This window comes from Pituophis catenifer, unplaced genomic scaffold, assembly GCF_029215685.1.
Source record: "Pituophis catenifer annectens isolate HBS135680 unplaced genomic scaffold, rPitCat1.0.hap2 SCAF_1, whole genome shotgun sequence".
Taxonomy (NCBI): domain Eukaryota; kingdom Metazoa; phylum Chordata; class Lepidosauria; order Squamata; family Colubridae; genus Pituophis; species Pituophis catenifer.
Window position 1 is genome coordinate 7,079,046 of NW_027256881.1, and position 20,514 is coordinate 7,099,559.

At 42.9% G+C, this 20,514-nt stretch overlaps 1 protein-coding gene across 2 annotated transcripts in view; it reads right to left on the reverse strand.

Moving 5' to 3' along the window:
- AKAP1 (A-kinase anchoring protein 1) overlaps positions 1 to 20,514 on the reverse strand; it is a 58,598-nt gene that overhangs the window by 30,489 nt on the left and 7,595 nt on the right. The gene's annotated exons all lie outside the window — the stretch shown is intronic.

The window sequence follows — 20,514 nt, forward strand, 5'->3', positions numbered from 1 at the left end:
GGGAGAGAGAGAGAGGGAGAGAGAATACAGGTACCGTATTTCCCGGCGTATAAGACAACTGGGCGTATAAGACGACCCCTGACTTTTCCTGTTAAAATATAGGGTTTGGGCTATACTCGCCGTATAAGACTACCCCTCTTCCAACGCACACCAAATAAAAATTAAAAAACATCAACTGGCTCACCCACAATGTAAAAGCAGCTGTACTAGACCCAAAATGGCCCCTGCAACAAGCAGGAACCTCATAGCGCCACAAAAAGCCCAAAAAAACAACTTTCACACTTTACACACACAAAATTCCACATTCAGCTTTGTGAGATTTTGTGTGTTTGTGTAGTTAGAGTGAAACACTACAAAAACATACTCAGAAAGCTACACAAATATTATTTTATTTTATTTTATTTTATTTTTATTTTTATTTTTATATGAAAGCTAAATTTAAAACTTCCTAAACTTTAAATGGCTAGGTCTAAAAAAAGAACAACTAAAAAAAAACCCAATTAACTATTTTTTTTTTAAAGATCCCAAAGGGGAAAAAAACTTACCCAATAGAACAGGGGTCTCCAACCTTGGCAACTTTAAGACTTGTAGACTTCAACTACCAGAATTCCTCAGCCAGCTTTGTTTTGCTGGCTGAGGAATTCTGGGAGTTGAAGTCCACAACTCCCTGCCTGCTTGATTGCAGGCAGGGAGTTGCTTGCTGATGGAATGGATTCAGGCAAGCGAAGCAAGGCAAGCAAGGCAAGCAAGCTGGAGGGGGAAAAGTTTTTTCCTTCTCCATGGCTCTGGCGATCCCAGCTGAGTTGCCTGATTAGCAGATAGTCAGAGCTTGGATCGCCAGAGCCATATGAAAGGAGAAAAGTTTTTTCCTTCTCCATGGCATTTGCGATCCCAGCTGAGATGCCTAAGTGAAACTGGAACTCTGCTTACATCCTCACTTCAGCTTTCCTTGGCTTTACAGACCTGCAAAGGTTGTAAATACGAGGATGGGCCATAAAGTTATTTTTTCACCTAAACGCTAAATGGGGCATTCACTAAACGAGGACTCCCTGTATTCCCATAGTCAAATTCAAAACCATCTTGGTAGAGAAATTGGCTGAAAGTAATAAAATGCAATGTGAAGACAAATTTAAATGGCATTAGAAAACAGAAATCAAAGGCAGGGCGTTACTGAGCTTGGTATCAATACTTAGGGGAAAATTAAGATTGATTGCAAACTGAATATAAGCCAAAAATCGGATGAGACCTCAAACAAAGCATCATTTCCAAATGACAATAAATAATGTTTTGACTCTGTTTTGCTTCCCACATTCAGTCCTATGCCCACTTCTCGACTTTCCACTTAAAGGAGGATTTAGAGAAACTGGAACAGGTTCAAAGAAAAGAAATCAGGATGATCAGAGGATTATGAACTAAATCATAGAGGAGACACAGACAGAAATGGGTTTAATTTAAAGCTTGAGGAATGATTGAAGGAGAACACAATAGGCTCGCTTCAAATACATGACATGATTTCACATCGGAGGTCTAGACCTTTGTATTATTCCAGGATGTGGGATACTGGATAGCAGATTTTAATTATAACAAGCTGAATTCCAAGTGAACATCAGAAAAATCTGAGCAGTAAAAAATCCCTGCCACTTGAATGTGTTCAGGTAGGGCAGGGAGGGGAACTATGGCCCTTTTACGACTTGTGGACTTCAACTCCCAGAATGCCTGAGCGGCCTGCCGGCATGCATGCGCACACACATGCAGCTTGACTGCAAGTGGAGCTGCACTAGTGGTGGATTGTTCCCGGTTCTGTCCAGTTCTATAGAACCGCTAGTAAAAGCGGCGGGAGGTTCCTCCCACCCGACACATCATCATTGGTGATCTGCGCATGCGCAGAAGCTTCTGTGCATGTGCAGAAGAGCGCGTGCAATCCCGCTGCGAACCGGTAGTAAAGGTAAGTGGAACCCACCCCTAAGCTGCACATGCATGCGCGCTGGCCCACCACTTGTGTGAGTTGAGCCACATGTGCACACCCATGCACGCCGCCCCCACCTCTCTCACGGCCCGATTCCGAATAGGCCACGGCCCCATAGTCAACCACGGCCAGGGGGTTGGGGACCCCTGTACTAAAATATATTCAAAAATCTCCCAAAGCATTCCTGTTAATATAGAATTTGATTAAATTACCAATGGCAATTGGTTGAAATGACATTAACAAAAATCACTCAATGATAATATTGTTTTTATAATACAGATAGTCCTCAAGTTATGGTCATTCATTCAGCAACGGTTTGAAGTTACAATCGGGCACAAAGCCAGCTAGGTGACCTTGGCTCAGTCACTCTCTCCCAGCTTTAGGAAGGAGAAGATCAGAGCAATTACTTTTGAAAGTCTTATTAAGAAAACTCCAGCAACTAGTCCAGAAAGTGACCAGGAGTCAGCACTGACTCAAAGGTAAGTCCTTGACTTACGACCCAAAATTGTTGGACAACTGAGCCCAAAATTTCCATTGCTAAGCAAGACAGTTGATAAAAATCAATCTTTCCCCATTTTAAAAACTTTCTTGCCAGAGTTGTTAAGTGAATCACTGCAATTGTTAAGTTAGTGACACCGTTGTTAAGTGAATCTGACTTCCCCACTGACATTGTTGGTCAGGTGGTTGCAAAAGGGAATCCCAAGAATCTGGGACGCTGCAACGGTCATAAGTACATGCCACCTGCCAAGGGGCCATGTTTTGATCACAAGACCACAGGCATTCTGCAATGGTGTGAAAATAGCAATAACACTTAGACTTATATACCGCTTCATAGTGTTTTACAGGCTTCTCTAAACCAGAGTTACCCCATCTTTCTGGCTTTATGGACTGGAGGGGGGGAAGAGGTGACGGTTCTATATGAGAGGCTGGCAAATGCGCATGCACAGCTCCATTTGCGCAAGGGATGGGCCCGTGCACCCGCTGTTTGTGCAAATGGAGCGCGTGTGGATGTGCTTGCCCGCTGCTTGCTGCTTCTATGGCCCAGTTCTGAACAGCTCATGGCCCGAGGGTTGGGGACCCCTGCTCTAAGTGGTTCATAGAGTCAACAAATTGCCCCCCACAATTTGAGTCATCCTTCACCAATCTCTGAAGGATGGAAGGCTGAGTCAACCTTGAACCGGTCAGGATCGAACTGCTAACAGTCGGCTGAGTTAACCTGTAATACTGCATTCTAACCACTGCGTCACCATGAAAAATGGCCATAAGTCACTTTTTTTCAATGCCGTTTGAATGCTCATTAAACGAATGGTTGTAAAGTCAAGGACTATCTGCAAATGTATAGGTTTATAAACAAATATACAAATATTAGTGATGCTTGCTAAAAAAATTAAAATTGATAAGCGTGTACAATCAAAAAAGTTTGGAGACCACGGATTTAAAATCAAAAGAAAAAACATAATTTTGCAGGACATGCTTTTTCTAACAACTGCACGGAATGAAGAAGGATGTGCAATGCAGTGACTGGCTTATTGCAAATTTGCCAGAAGTCAAGTCAATGTCAGGAAAATTTGAGAGCTTCAGGGAGGCGCATGTTTTATCCATGCACCTTACACCGAATGTGCTTTTTCAGTTCTGGACAAAATTAAGGCCCATTTCTCCAGATCTAGAGTCAAATCCAAGATGAATTTAAGGAGGTTCATAGAGCCTTCTTGCCCAACAGTCACTACTTGTGCACAACTCCCTTTGAGTTATAAAAAGACAAGGCTGGCATTCCTTTCCTTGTGGAGAATAGATGGGGTCCTTTTTTGGAATGTTGGAATAAACAGCTGTCCATTCAGACAGCAGCCTGTTGCAGAATGCGCTACCAGTCCCAGCCACAAACAGCACGTGACTATGTCCAAGGCCATGCAGCTGATTGCTCAAGGTTAGAGAGACTCTCTAGGAACTTTTCACAATCTAGTTCTTTTGTCTGGCTAGCAGAAGGAAGACACCCACTACAATATGTTCAGCACAAAAAACTTCCCTCCGTGTAGAAAAATAGCAATTCAGGTGGAAGGGTAAACCTTTCATATCTCCATCTGCTAGTTGTCCAACATTCAGAGAATCGTAATGCCCTCCATTCTGGAATAATTCGAGTGGAATACCCTGTTTCCCCAAAAATAAGACCCAACAGGAAAATAAGACCTAGCATGATTTTTCAGGATGCTCATAAGCTCTACCCTCCCAAAATAAGCCCCAGTTAAGATTGTCATCCAGATGGGTGCATTTAGTACCGTATTTCCCCCCAAATGAGACCTAACCACAAAATAAGCCATAATGAGTCTTTTGGAGCAAAAATTAATATAAGACCCAGTCTTATTTTTGGGGAAAGACAGTAGCTTAAATACCATTTGTCCTACATGAGTGAGAACGGGCAGAGGAACCAATGCTTGTGAAGAGAGAGAAACACAAGCATGCATTAAGGTAATATTGAAAAATATTTTAAAATATTTGGTAATACTGAAAAACCAATACAGCTAATCCTCCAGTTACAATCACAATTTGAGCCCAAAATTTATGTTGCTAAATTCCAGTAAGATTCTGCATGGATTAAGTTCTTAAAAGAGAGTTTGCTTTTTTCCTAGTGTCAAGCAATTACAGGTGGTTTTCAACTTACGCCCACAACTGTTAAGTGAGTCTGGCTTCCCCATTGACTTTGCTCGTCAGAAGGTTGCAAAAGATGATCACATGACCCTGGGATACTGCAGCCGTCATAAATATGAGCAGTTGCCCAGGATCTGAATTTGGATCGTGTGACCGCAGGGATGCGGATGTGAAAAATGATTGTAAGTCACTTTTTTCAATGCCGTAACTTTGAACGGTCACTAAATGAACTGTTGTTAAGTTGAGGACTACCTAAATATGCACGGTGGTATACCCTGTTTCCCCGAAAATAAGACATCCCCTGATAATAAGCCCAATCAGACTTTTGAGCACATGCACTAAAATAAGCTCCCCCACCTCCGATAATATTTAACCGCATGTGCAGCCAGTCCCCGCCATTTCCTCTGGTTAGGGTTAGGGAGACAGAGCTGGAAAACAGGTAAGATGGCAAGAGGAGCCCCGTCTTGCTCCAAGTACCCCAAAGTAATAAGATCTCCCTGAAAATAAGGCTAAGCACTTATTTTGGGGTTCAAAAAATATAAGAAAGGGTCTTATTTTCAGGAAAACACGGTAGGTAGTCCTAAATCTTGTTGCTAAGCAAAGCGAATCACACCCAATTTTATGACCTTTTATCCCCCAGTCATAAAGCAAATCACTGCAGCTGTTAAGTGAACCATATAGTCATTAAAGAAATCCAGCTTCCCCCATTGACTTTGCTTCGGGGAAGAGAAAATTGCAAATGGCGATCAAGTGACCCTGGGACAGCGGCAACCATCGTAAATACACGCCCGGTGCCAAGAGCCTGAATTTTTATCACATGACCCTGGGGATGCTATGACAGCTGTAAGTGAAAGGAGAGGTCATGAGTCACTTTTTTCAGTGCAACCAAAACTTCAAATAGTCGCTAAAAGTTGCGGACTGCATGCATTTGCAAGAAATGGCTGCAAAAAAAGCTGTGCACATTTAAAAAACGATCTGAAAAAAGGAAGTTCATGAAGTGTTAGTGCCACTTTATAATGCCTTGGTAAGACCACACTTGGAATAATGCATCCAGTTTTGGTCGCCACGATGTAAAAAAGATTTTGAGACTCTAGAAAGAGTGCAGAGAAGAGCAACCAAGATGATCCAGGGACTGAAGGTTAAAACATATAAAAGAATGGTTGCTGGAATTGGGTATGTCTAGTTTGATGAAAAGAAGGACTAGGGGTGACATGATAGCAGCAGTCTTCCAATATATTTGAGGGGCTGCCACAAAGCACCTGAAGGCAGGACAAGAAGCAATGGATGGAAACTAATCAAGAAGAGAATCAATCTAGAACTAAGGAGAAATTTCCTGACAGAACAATTAGTCAGTGGAAGGCCCTGCCTCCAGAAGTTGTGGGTGCTCCAACACTGGAGGTTTTTTAAAAAAGACTGGATACCCATTAGTCTAAAATGGTATAGGGTTTCCTGCTTGAGCAGGGGGTTGAACTGGAAGACCTCCAAGGTCCCTTCCAACTGTTATTCTATTACCTCATGCTGGCATGAGAGCAGGAATAAACTTGGGCTGTTTTAATGAGAGTGGGAAAGCAGTTCACTCACACTAGATCCAAAACCCTTCTTCTTGATCATTTTCAAAGCATACCCAGCCCTAATATTTATGATTTTTTTAAAAGAGAACCCAGGATGTCAATCTGACACCATGGAATGGAAACTTAAATTAAGAAAGTAACACTTCACAAGCTGCAATAGGTTTAAAGCTAGGAACTTCGCTGCTGGGCTTATCTATTTAAAGCTTTCGGTATTAGCATCTACCTGTTCCTTTCAAGTTTTTTCTGTGAAACAGGAAGACACAGAAATTGTAAGGCCGAAAAACTTTCAAAATCACTGATTTTCTACGGTAACTTTGAGGGGAAAAGTTACCTCTGTGTCTTTAACAAATGCAGAATACAGAACTGTTCTGAGATAAAATGAATCTTGGAAGTGCAAATTGCTTTCATGAGTGATGAAAGGCCATAATTAGTTGGATTGGCTAAATTAGTGGTTTAAGACAGTATTTCTCAAGTTTGGAGCTTTAAAATGTCTGGACTTCAACTCCCAGAATTCTCTAGCCAGCACACCCAGAAACTTCTGGGAGTTGAAGTCCAGACATTTTAAAGTTGATTAGGTTGAGTAATGCTGCCTCTTAAGCCACTAATCCTGCTTTACAAATCAGAATGGCTGGATTTTAATGATTTAACTAAGCCAAACCCCAATCTTAGTGTGATGAACTCATGCTGTAAGAAGAGGTTCAGTCATGTCTAGTCCTACACCAATTATTATTTTAATTAAGAACATAAATATATGCTACAGCAAAGGGTTCTTTAAAAACAAATTGGCATCTGAAACTCTGGTCATAATGGGAAAATTATCTAGAATTGTATGCCATACAGGTAGTAGACCTCAACTGATGACCAAAATTGACTCCTGACTTTTGGTCCTAAGTCAAGTCACCACATGACAAGATTCGATTTTATGACTGTTTTTATGATGGTCACTGAGTCACCACGGTCATTAAGCAAATAATGTGGTTGTAAATTTGAATCCAGCTTATCCAATGGGCATTTTTTTTTCCTTGGAAAACAGCAAAAAAACAATAAAGCTTGATCATATGACCATGGGAAACTGCACCGTCATAAATGGAAGCTGTTGCCAATGATTAAACTGTGATTACATGACCAAGGGGATAGTACAGCAGATCAACGATAGGGCATAAGTACCTTTTGTTGACTCTGTTGTAACTTCAAACGGTCATTAAATGACCAGTTGTAAATCAAGGGCTACCTGTATTTGCTTTCAACATGGCTTGCAAAGAACACTGCTAGGTGGCAGCATTAGCCATTCTCAGCCAATCTCAAAAGCTAGCTAGTGGATGGGAGACCACCAGAAAAATCTCAAGAAAGGTTAAACTGGGTAATAAAATAAAACCGTTCATGGAAATGACCATGGCAAGCCACATCCATACAGTTTCCAAGGAAACCATGGGAATCTCTCTCTTTGAAGCCATCAGGAGCTGAACTTGACCAGAAGGAAGCTGGACTTACTAAAAACAGAAATCCTGGTTGCTAATAAACAGGGATTGTTGTACATGCCAGGTCAAGCTTACTTTCAGAGCTGGAACTTTCCATCTTTATCTGAAATGACTACAGGCAGTCCTCGACTTACAGCCATTAGTTAAGTGACCAAAGTCACAACAGCACAACGTTCTGTGCGCCTTTGGCGTTTAGTCATGCCGGCCACATGACCACAGAGACGTCTTCGGACAGCGCTGGCTCTTCGGCTTTGAAACGGAGATGAACACCGCCCCCTAGAGTCGGGAACGACTAGCACCTATGTGCGAGGGGAACCTTTATCTTTACCTTAGGAACTTAATCCGTGCAGAATCTTACTAGAACATGGGATGCAGAGTGGAAATGAAGTTACATTTGTGTGCTACCAAATGCCAATTATGGTGTGGTATAAACAAATTAATTTCTTTCTTCCCTTGAGTAGAGAGTTGTTTGCTGGGTGGGCTTTTTTATTCCTGCATCTTTCATTTCATGACATGAAACTGTCCAAATTTCTTGTCAATGCTGATCTTATTCCAGGCAATGAAAGCTGGGCCACCAAGGTTGTGGGGTACTGAGAAATAACTAACTGGGATGCCCCAATAAAAATGCACAGCCTCTCACCCCAACATAGCAATATCATTGCACAATGCAGCAGAATTAGAAAGATGGAATTAGGATAGGCAGCCAGCCTAGCAAGGAAGCACACTGGGCAGGACCTGGCCCTTTAAATCCTAAATCAAAGGGGCCAAGGAATCCTTTTCCAAGCTAAAAATAGATATGGTAAAAGGCACAGGAGCTGCCTTATAAGCCCACACAGAAGGCCGGCGATTTTGAAAAGAGAGAAGTCAACTTGGTAGCCTACTCAGGATAAAAAAAATTAGGATACTTTGATTTAATGTAAAAAGAAATCCAGCTTAATTAAAGTTCAACTCAAGGTTTGGGCTATAGATTCTCACCCTCCTATAACGCAGCTGATCTTTTGATCCTCCAAAGATGGCTTACAGTTTCATCAGTTTCACGAATCCAGCCAAATGGGATTTGATCAGTAAACTATGGTTTAGAGCGGGGTGGGGGGTGGGGGTGGGGTGTCTCCAAACGTGGCAACTTTAAAACTCATGGACTTCAACTCCCAGAATTCCTCAGCCAATTCTGGGAACTGAAGTCCACGAGTCTTAAAAGTTGCCACATTTGGAGACCCCTGCTTTAGAGTGAAGTCTTAAAAAGCTTCTAAACAATCAGGCTATTTGTTTACTGGCCTGAATCTTTTCCACTCAAAAAGTCTCTAATCTAGTTCCCTTCAGACATGTTCAAATTATAAATCCCAGAATCCCCAGCCACGCCCACCAATGGCTCCAAATTCCAAAGAGAAATTAGACAATAAAGATTGTAAAATGGGGCAACATTCACTTAACAAAGTTATCGCTCAGCAACAGGAATTATGGGCTGAATTGTGGCCGTTTAAGTCAATGACTATCTGTACTCGATACCACAAGTCGTCAAGCTAAAACACTAGAAGGTTCAGGGAGATTCAGAAAAAAATGGAGCATTCTGTAATTCTCGTAAATTGTGGCTCCCTAATAGCCGTATTTGTCCCTTCCTCAAAAAAAAGGACAATATAGGACAGTGTTTCCCAAAGTGTGGTATGCGTACCCCCAGGGGTACGGGAAGAGTTTGGTGGGGGTACGCGTTGCACCAGAGTTTGGTGGGGATCACGTGGGAATATCCACTGCACCGTGCTTAGCTGCGCCCACAGAACAAGGAAAGAAATAGGCGCGTATCGCAGTTTTTACACAGGAACTGGGGCCATCGTACATCGTATCGCAACTCATTATGGCGGGAACTTCTGCGCATCCTTCGCGCAGCTCGGGTTTGGCCATTCTTAAACTGAGGGAACATTAACAGTTGACGTTGAGCCGCGGAGCTGTTTAAACGCCGGAGAATTGCAGTGTTATCTAACGCTTAGACAGTCTTGTGAGGCGTGACACAGCATGAATATACTGCACTTCGTTATAGAGACAACTTACTTCTTTAATAGTTAGTTCCGGTTTTTTATGAGGGATACTCAGCGTTACGAAAATTATAGAAGGGGTACATATGTCAAAAGTTTGGGAAACACTAATATAGGACAAGGGAGAGGAACCATGGCCCTTTTATGACTTGTGGACTTCAACTCCCAGAATTCCTGAGCCAGCCATGGCTTAAGCCATTCCTGATGGATCAGGAATTCTGGGAGGAATGAGGAGGAATGGCTTAAGCCATGGCTGGCTCAGGAATTCTGGGAATTAAAGTCCACAAGTCATATAAGGGCCATGGTTTCCCACCCCTGATATAGGATAATGGTGCACCATTTTGACCTCCTTCCAAGTATCTCCAACTTCAGCATTGAAACAATGAGTAAATCTTAAGATACTTTCAACTACGGCTAGTTTTAACCACCCAGTTCTATTGATCATTAACCGTTCTAAGTATTCTACAAATATATTTACTCAGGCTCTCAGCCAAGCAAGTTTTGTAAATGCAACCTTTGAGTATTGTGTTTTGAATACAAAACCCTCCTTTGACGGAAGAGCTTTGTGAATCTCAGGCTGAAGTTTTTTAAAAAAAAAAATAAAAGGCTTACCCAACGCTTACTCAATTGCGCCTCAAATGCACTTTGCCCTGAATTATATAAATAAAACCCCAGGCAATGAACAAATATGGCAGAGAGAGAGGAGGCAGGACGTAGGAAAGCAAATGCTTTAATAAATCAGCATGTTTTTTGGTTGCCACCAAATAAGAGTTTGGGACATGCGGCAGGAGGGAAATGCAAACAAATTAAAAGCAAGTTAATTTAAACCCAAGCGAAAAATCCCTTTCCACTCCCATCCCCTTCTCACTGGAAACAGACATTCCGACTGCAAGGGCTCCAAGGTGATCTACAACGCCTTGATTTTCTGATGTGCTGGGTTTCCACACCCCTAATCCCCAGCCAGGACAACCCATCCTCACCACAAAGCAACAGAATGGAAATCCCACAGGGCAGGCTCTGTGGCAGTGTTTCCCAGCCTTCACAACTTTCAGGCAGGTAAGACTTCAACTCCCAGAATTCCCCTAGCCAGCTAGCCCATACACCTGGTTGGGGAATTGTCAGGCGCAAAGAATCAGGACTATATCTTAAGTAAATGTCAGAAGATTTATTTCTCACAAGAATCTGAGGGATGTGGTGGCTCAGTGGCTAAGACGCTGAGCTTGTCAATCGAAAGGTCGGCAGTTCAGTGGTTCGAATCCCTAGTGCCGCATAAGGAGGTGAGCTCCCGTTACTTGTCCCAGCTTCTGCCAACCTAGCAGTTCGAAAGCACGTAAAAAAAAATGCAAGTAGAAAAATAGGGATCTTTTGTGGGAAGGTAACAGCATTCTGTGTGTCTTTGGCATTTAGTCATGCCCGCCACATGACCACGGAAACGTCTTCAGACAGCGCTGGCTCTTCGGCTTTGAAACGGAGATGAGCACCAACCCTTAGAGTCTGGAACGACTAGTATGTATGTGCGAGGGGAACCTTTACCTTTATACACAAGAATCAAGTCAACTAAAGTTCAATGTTAAACTGGCGTCAGATAAGGGTCAACGAAATTCAAAAGGGACTGGATTTCTTTATTTATTTTTATTTACTCAATTTATATCCCGCCCTTCTCCTAGTGGACTCAGGGCGGTGCACAGCCAGAACTAAAACACATATCAATACAAAATTTAAAATTATTAAAAGAATTAAATAACTGTGGCCCAAAAATTTAAAACATTGAAAACTAAAACCCATTTGACAATTTAAAAAGCTAAAAAAGACTAAAAGGGGGGGGGTGTTTCACGCCAGCCCTGCTTGATGGAAAAGTTTTTAGGGCACGGCGAAAAACCCGGAGATCCGATATCCTTTGTATCTCCCGGGGCAAATCGTTCCAGAGGGCAGGAGCTGCCACAGAGAAGGCCCTCCCCCTGGGGGTCGCCAGCCGACATTGCCTGGCTGACAGCACCCTGAGGAGTCCCTCGCTGTGGGAGCGTACTGATCGGTGGGAGGCTATGTTACCGTTTGTGGAAACATAATTATTCTAGGCTGATGACTCGTTTAACTCCGCCTTTCCAGCTCTGTCTGCTCTCTCCCCTGTAGGAATTCTGGGAACTGAAGTCCATACACCTGGCTGGGGAATTCTGGGAGTTGAAGTCCATCTTAGAACTACCAAGGTTGGGAAACACTGTACTATGGGAAATACATGCTAGGTTCGATCAACAGACTAAGCCAGACACTCACTGTTGTGTGAACCCAATCGTGCTGTTAATCTCTGGATTATGCTTGGGCATGTGACGCACGCAGAACAGTCTTCTTTGCCAAGTGCCTCTTTGGGAGATATGTATTACTCATCCAGGGAGAAACCAATTCAATCTATTAAATGCACAAACCCGTAATTGGGTTACTACAATGACACCCATTTAAGCGAATAACATCAGCTCTACCTGTAAGTTCACACTGAGTGTGTATAGACAAATTGCACTTAGTACTGGCGGACTGAAGCACATGTAATTTCACATGGTCAAAATTTCCTTTCTAATTTAAAAACTGAGCTGCAAAACTTTATATGAATGCTATATAATAGTGCCACTCAAATAGCAAAGAATTGTGGTGGGTTTTCTTTCTTTTTTGTATTTCTTTTTTCATTCCCCCCCCCCCAATGAAATACAAAATATGGGGAGGAGAAGCTCCTGCCTCCCCCCCCAAAAAAATGAAAAATCCACCATTACATGATGGATTTTTTTTCACGTTTTTTGGGGAGGGGGAGGCAGGGTATTCTATTTCTCCCCTCCCCTTTTTAAATTTGCATTGCAGTTTAATTTTTATTACGTACCCTATTTAATAACATTTTAAGTGCGATGAAATGTATTGGAAACAGGGTGGATAAAAATCAATTTTTTAAAAAAAAAATCAGTTTTTTAAAAATTTAAATTGGATTTTTATTTAAATCGATTTTTTTTTATTTTTATCAAATTGATTTTAATAAAATGCTTCTGGAGTAAAAATCTATCTAGAGATAGTTTTCTATTTAAGATACATTAATCATTTAGTTTATTCAGCATGAAATGGAGTTAAGTTATGTAGCATGAGGCTGTATATTCTGCAATATTTTCATTTTTAGTTAAACTCATTCAATGAATCCAAACTCTGCAAGCCAAATAGGAAACCATCATTTGAGGAACTGCGTTGCTCCAATTATGTTTACATGTCAGGAGAGACATGTTTTAGCTCCCATCTACAGGTAGTGCTCATTTTGTGACTTACTCATTTAGCAACCATTTACAGGGATGAAAAAGTAACTCTGTAATCCAATCCTTGCATTTACAACTTTTGTGGGTTTGTAAAGCAAAGATAAGTGTACATTGATAGCTTAGTCTTTAACCTTTGCTACCATTTATAAGTTTATTGGGGTGTTATTATTTTGTTTTTTTTTAATCTGCTATTCGCTGCTTAAAGTCACAATGTTGAGACAGGATGCTATAGGAACTGAAATAAATAGAGGCACAACTACAGTTAATGTCTGGCCACACTCCCCAAATCTTACCCCAATAGGCCACATCTGGGATCCACTGAAAGCAAAGACACAGCTAAGAAACTTAACGACTGATTTATAAAGAATGACCATCCACTTATGCCCACAGCAAGAAGAAACCCAGTGGGTAATTAAGCAAAGGCCGACAACTTAATAAAACCTCCTACATGCCACTTTTCCATAGAGCTCACAGCAACCACAAATCAAAATAAATAAAGACCACATGGAATTCTGACCTGAATTTTTTTTAAAAAATGCCACGCAGAAATTCCTTTCTGAATAGCCAGATGCCCAGAAGCATAGTATTTTCACTAAAGGAATGAAACTACATTTGTAAAACATGCTTTGTTTAAATGAATCTAGCTAATTTGCAACTCAATGCAATCCAAATATATTAGTTCCAGTGGTGGGTTCCTCCCGGTTCAGTCCGGTTCGGCCAAGCCGGTAGCGGTGATGATATGACATCACCGAACCGGTTCTCCCCCTCTGCCCTCCCACCCCCCCACCTCCCCCACTTCATTCTTACCTTTTATTTGGTCCCACCCCCAATCTATTGCTGCCTCCTGAGTCCCAGCTGATGACTAGAGGGAAAAAAACTGTTTAAACTCTTGCGGCGGGGCTTCAAAGGGCCGTCCTACAGCTGATCAGTGTTAAAAGCAAACAAATGAGTCGGGTCGTAAGTGCGAGGACTGGTCGTAAGTGCGAGGACCTTCCAGAAATGACTGTCCAGCTAGCCACGCCCACCTAGTCACATGACCTCCAAGCAACACCCACAAAATAAGCCACGCCCACAGAACCGGTACTAAAAAATAATTAGAACCCACCCCTGATTAGTTCATAGTATTTTATAGTACTTTTGACTTCCCTCTGCCATTGCTATGCTTCATCCTAGGAAGAGATACAGCTGCTTTAAAGAGCAGGAGGGCAGCTCACATACTCCTGTGATTCACATACCTCTGTGTAACAAAGCAGAGCCTTTGGTATCTAATCCTAGCATTGCAGAGTTTATAATTTGGCTAATCATGGCTTAGTACTACCCATATTTGCACAACTCTCTGAGCCACGAAGTAACTAACCATATTGAAGCTCAGTGTGAGGTGGCCAGCTTACGATTCAATGTATTGCAAAAATGTAGGCAATTGGCTTGACTCAGTAAAACATAGTTTATTTAAAGCATAGGGTGTGATGGCTCAGCAGTTATGATGGTGGGGCTTGTTAGCTGGAAAGTCGACAGACCAGGTTTGAGATCTGAGCCCTGCAAAACGGAGTGAGTTCCTGTTACTTGCTCCAGCTCCTGCCAACCTACCAGTTCAAAAGCAAGCAAACAAGTAGATAAATAGGTACTACTTCGATGGGAAGGGAACATGCACCTTTGGCATATATAGCCATGCTGGCCACATGATCATGGAAATGTCTTCAGACAAACCTTTACTTTTATCTTTATTTAAAGCAGGGGTCTGCAACCTTAAACAATCAAAGAGCCATTTGGACCCGTTTCCCACAGGAAAAAAACCACCGGGAGCCACAAAACCCTTCCTGTGCTGACTTTTTCTTGAGCAGCCACAAAACTAGCATATGTAGTTGAATTAAATGTTCTGTTTTCTTCTGAAACTTTTCTTTTCTTGGATTTATCCATGGTTGGCCTACCAGGGGTTGAAAAGCTCAATAAATCACGTGCCGGCGGGTGTCGCACATTGGCGGTTGTGATGCATATTTTGAGTGACAGGGAGCTGCAGCAGAGGGGTGAAAGAGCCACATGCGGCTCCAGAGCTGCAGGTTGCTGACCCCTGATTAAAAGCATGGACAGATTTGCTTGATGGACATGGACCACAATCATATTTTTAAGCAAGCCAAGGACCTGGCCCAGGAAGAGTTTTTGAGGTGCAATATTTCTCCCTAGAAATATTTTTAATTGGATGTTGTTTGCATGCCAGAATTAGTACAGGTAGTCCTCAGCTTACAACCATAATGGAGCTTGCCCGTTATGGTTGTAAGTCATAATAGCCGTAAAAGCATGACTGACCCAATTTTATGACTTTTTTTAAACAGCAGTCATTAAACAAATCACTACGATTAAGTGAGTCCAGTCATTAAGTGAACCGATCGTTTGATATAGGGTGTTATGCAGAAAACCGGATGTAAACATCAGTTTACATTATAAAGTGTGGTCATCTGATGTAGGATGCTGCAAAGTGCTGTAAATCAGGGTTGGTTGCCAAGTGCCCAAAATGTAGTTATGTGACTGGGGGGAAATGGCGACAACCAGCCACTGGAACTTAGGAACCACATCATAAATACATTTGGGGGGAAGGTTTCATCTAACTAAAAACAGTCACTAAACAACAGATTGTAATTTGAGGGCTACGTATACATCTGTTTTCTCTAGGTAGTGCTAATAAATCACAATTCCTCGCAACAAAATGCATTTCTGCCTCTTAGACATGGGAACCCTGGGAGAAGGTGATTTTTTTCAAGATTTCCACATAACATGCTACCGCTGGGAAATATCCATGAGCTACCTTCACATGATCTTTGGAAGAGTTAGCGGTAAAAGGAAACCAAGCCGCCCAAGAGCACAGTGGCTGGGAGCAAAGCTGGCTGAGGAATTCTGGGAGTTGAAGTCCACAAGTCTTAAAGTTGCCAAGATTGGAGATCCCTGGCATAGAACAATTCAAAGTAGTAGTGCAGGATCAGAAGACATGTGGACAGACCAGGCCCATAGAATCACCAAAAATTGCCCGTGAGTGAATGGATATCAACTTCTATTGATTAACTTTTTTGATGCTTAGGAATTCTGATTATTTGCACACTTGACTTTCTATCTAGTGTTTTCAATTTGATATCTGAATGATTTTAAACTCTCCCCCCAAAAATACCCCCGTCTAGTTTGAAGGACAATTTTTCTAAAAAAAAAGGTATCTATATATATAAAAGCGAAAACCACTCATGCAATAATCATGAAATCTCCAGAACTGTAAAGCCTACAAACTTGAAATTTGCCACGTATGTTCCTCTTGGCTTCTAGGTGCTCACTAAGAAAGGATTTTTCAAAATGACCATCAGAGTATTAGTATTTCCTATATTATTATAACTGATGTTGATTAGTTAGACATTCTACTCCCCCTCCCAATTTGAAAATAACTCTGGAGAGAATGGGATAGCAGAGGACAGGCTTCTGTGGGGCAATCCTGAGGGAGAGAAGGGGATAGTATAGGAGACATTTCTGTGGGGCAAGGCTGAGGGAGAGAAGGGGAGAGGAGAGGCTTCTGTGGGGCCAGCCTCATGGAGAGAAGGGGCTAGAAAGCCTGAGGGAGAGAAGGGGATAGTATTGGAGACATTTCTGTGGGGCAAGGCTGAGGGAGAGAAGGGGAGAGGAGAGGCTTCTGTGGGGCCAGCCTCATGGAGAGAAGGAGCTAGAAAGCCTGAGGGAGAGAAGGGGATAGGATAGGAGACATTTCTGTGGGGCAAGCCTGAGGGAGAGAAGGGGATAGGATAGGATAGGAGACATTTCTGTGGGGCAAGGCTGAGGGAGCAAAGGGGAGAGGAGAGGCTTCTGTGGGGCAAGCCTCATGGAGAGAAGGGGCTATAGAAAGCCTGAGGGAGAGAAGGGGATAGGATAGGAGACGTTTCTGTGGGGCAAGCCTGAGGGAGAGAAGGGGATAGGATAGGATAGGAGACATTTCTGTGGGGCAAGGCTGAGGGAGCAAAGGGGAGAGGAGAGGCTTCTGTGGGGCAAGCCTCATGGAGAGAAGGGGCTATAGAAAGCCTGAGGGAGAGAAGGGGATAGGATAGGAGACGTTTCTGTGGGGCAAGGCTGAGGGAGAGAAGGGGAGAGGAGAGGCTTCTGTGGGGCAAGCCTCATGGAGAGAAGGGGCTAGAAAGCCTGAGGGAGAGAAGGGGATAGTATTGGAGACATTTCTGTGGGGCAAGGCTGAGGGAGAGAAGGGGAGAGGAGAGGCTTCTGTGGGGCCAGCCTCATGGAGAGAAGGGGCTATAGAAAGCCTGAGGGAGAGAAGGGGATAGGATAGGAGACATTTCTGTGGGGCAAGGCTGAGAGAGAGAAGGGGAGAGGAGAGGCTTCTGTGGGGCAAGCCTCATGGAGAGAAGGGGCTAGAAAGCCTGAGGGAGAGAAGGGGATAGGAAAGGAGACATTTCTGTGGGGCAAGCCTGAGGGAGAGAAGGGGATAGGATAGGATAGGAGACATTTCTGTGGGGCAAGGCTGAGGGAGCAAAGGGGAGAGGAGAGGCTTCTGTGGGGCAAGCCTCATGGAGAGAAGGGGCTATAGAAAGCCTGAGGGAGAGAAGGGGATAGGATAGGAGACATTTCTGTGGGGCAAGCCTGAGGGAGAGAAGGGGATAGGATAGGATAGGAGACATTTCTGTGGGGCAAGGCTGAGGGAGCAAAGGGGAGAGGAGAGGCTTCTGTGGGGCAAGCCTCATGGAGAGAAGGGGCTATAGAAAGCCTGAGGGAGAGAAGGGGATAGGATAGGAGACGTTTCTGTGGGGCAAGGCTGAGGAGGAGAAGGGTTAGATTTATCAAGCCCAATCACATAGTTTCGTAGCGAAGCACGGGGATCCAGCTAGTGTTTTTTTATATAGATCATATTCCTATATGCATTTATGAAGCTTTAATAGTTTCTTGCGTTCACCCCAAAACATCAAGTGCCAGGAACTTGCAAAATTGGGAGCATTTCTAAATTCAGATGTAGAAATGTATCTTCTTCAAATATTAATACTATTAGGACAGAGAGAAGAAACTCTATCTTTGTACTAGTCTGAAACTGTTTCTGAATTGAATGGGCTGGTTAAAGGTGAGAAGGGTATCGGAAGGAGCAACTTTTAAAATGATGTTTTTTTCCAGTATTTGACTCCAGTCCACATAATTGTTCATCCTGTATATTTTGTATTTCAATTCCTGTTATGTACAAGTAGTCCTTAACTCGCAACCACAATTGGGACCAGAATTTCTGTCATAAGTCATTGCAATTGTAAATAGAGTTCACCATTTTTACAATGGGCATTAAGTAAATCACAAGGGCATTAAGTAAATCACAAGGTCGTTAAGTGAATCACAGAGTAATTAAGCAAATCTGTCTTCCCTACGGGCATTTCTGGCCAGAAATCAGCAAAAAAAAGTTGAAAATCACAATCACATAACTGCAGGGCGCCGCAAGTAGTTTTAAATGCAAGGCAGTTGCCAAGTGCCCAAATTTCAATCATATGACTACAGGGTGGTGTTACCGTCATATGTTGGAGTACAAGTCATTAAATCACTTTTTCTACATCTGTTACAACTTGGAACTATCGTTAAAAGAACAGTTGTAAGTCAAGGATTACCAGTATTCTTTTTAAAGATTTTTTTTAAAAAAGGTAAAGGAGTCCCTGCAGATTTTACTCCGCTCATCTGCTCATCGACATTTCCGTAGCCATTGAGTCAGCACTGTCCGAAGACATTTCCGCAGCCATATGGCCAGCATGATGTCATGAAGCACTCTTCCTTCCCATCGAAGTGGTACCTATTTATCTACTTGCATGTGCATGCTTTCGAACTGCTAGGTTGGCAGGAGCTGAGGCAAGGATAGGAGCTCACCCTGGTCATGTGGCGCTCTGGTCTCAAACCCAGGCTGCCAGCTTTCCAACCAACAAAGCCCAGTGTTTTAACCTCTAAGCCACCATACCACCTAGTACAGTGATGGCTAACCTTTTTGCCATTGTGTGGCAAAAGCGTGGGGAGCATGCGGGGGCTGCACACACGCCCACACCCATAATTCTATGTGACCCGCCCCACTGCACATGCGCGCGTGCCCCCCCGTGCTCCCGCCACTTTTTGCACACAATGGCACGGTGGGCCCGTTTTTCACCTTCCCAAAGCTCCAGAGGCTTTCTAGGAGCCTGGGGAGGGTGAAAATGGCCTTCCCCAACCCCCTGGAGGCCCTCCAGAGGCCGGAAACGGCCCATTTGCCGACTTCCGGTGGGACCGGAAGGCCCATTTTTCGCTCTCCCCACGCTCCAGAGCCTTTCTAGGAGGCTGGGAAGGGCGAAAACAGCCTTCTCCACACACACACCCAGAGGCCCTCCGGAGGCCGGAAACAGCCCGTTTCCTGACTTCCGGAAGTCGGCAAACTGAGCTCGCGTGCCCACCAATATGGCACGCGTGCCATAGGTTCTAGTATCTGTTTTACGGACCTAGTATCTGTTTTAATCCAAATTATACATTATATGTGGGAGTTGTACACCACTCCATTGATTGGAGCGGCCTCTAATCCCTGTGCAGAAATAAAATAAGACAAGACTGCTAAGCTGTCAGCACCACGAAAAGCTGAGCCTTCAAACATCTGAAAACATCATCAACTTTTCTGAACAACAGTGATTTGCTGACATCATTCCTCTCTGTTATAATTTTAAACCTTACATCACCAATAAAGATACACAACTTCACCAGGCTGGAAACCATAAAGCTCTGCCATGTTTTGTCACCGAGTATTAACTCAGCTGGCTGGAGATAATGGGAACTGTAGTCAAACCCCCTCCCCTCGGAAAACACTTGGGAGAAGATAGATATTTATTAAGCTTCTACAAAGCCAAGAATAAGAAAGTGTTAACCTCAGCAGTTTATATACGTAGTCATTTATATGATGTCCAGTTTCAAAATTCAAGGCTGTGTACAAATGAACATTATTTTTTTACATAAGTTTGTAAACCAAATCAAATAAATGGCAGCTTGGGATCATCCATTAATGACCAATTGTTTGCTGAAAGAGGATTCTCTTCAAAATTTTGAAAAATCAGCCAAGATCATCCAATCAGCCTTACAAATTAAAACTAAACCAGATCAACACATCATAGGTTTTATTGATAATCAAAACTAGCTGAACTGAAAGTTTTGATTATTAAAACTTCATATAAATAATATTGCAACCTAATACATGAGGGCATATCAAGATTAAAGAGTTGTACCCCCATACTCAAACATGTATGTTTAATATAATGTTTAAAACAGCTAGTTTGGTCTAGTAGTTAAGGCATCAGGCTAGAAAGTTGATCCTGAGTTCTAGTCCTACCTTAGCCATGAAAGCCGGCTGCGTGACCTTGGGCCAGTCAGTTTCTCTCAGCCCAACTCACCTCACAGGACTGTTGTTGTAGGGAAAATAGGAGGAGGAAGTGTGTGGACATGTTCGCCGTCTTGAGTTATTTGTAAAAAGACAGAATATAAATAAATAAAATAAATATAGAATTGCAATGACAAGGTGGATTATCTGTATACTAA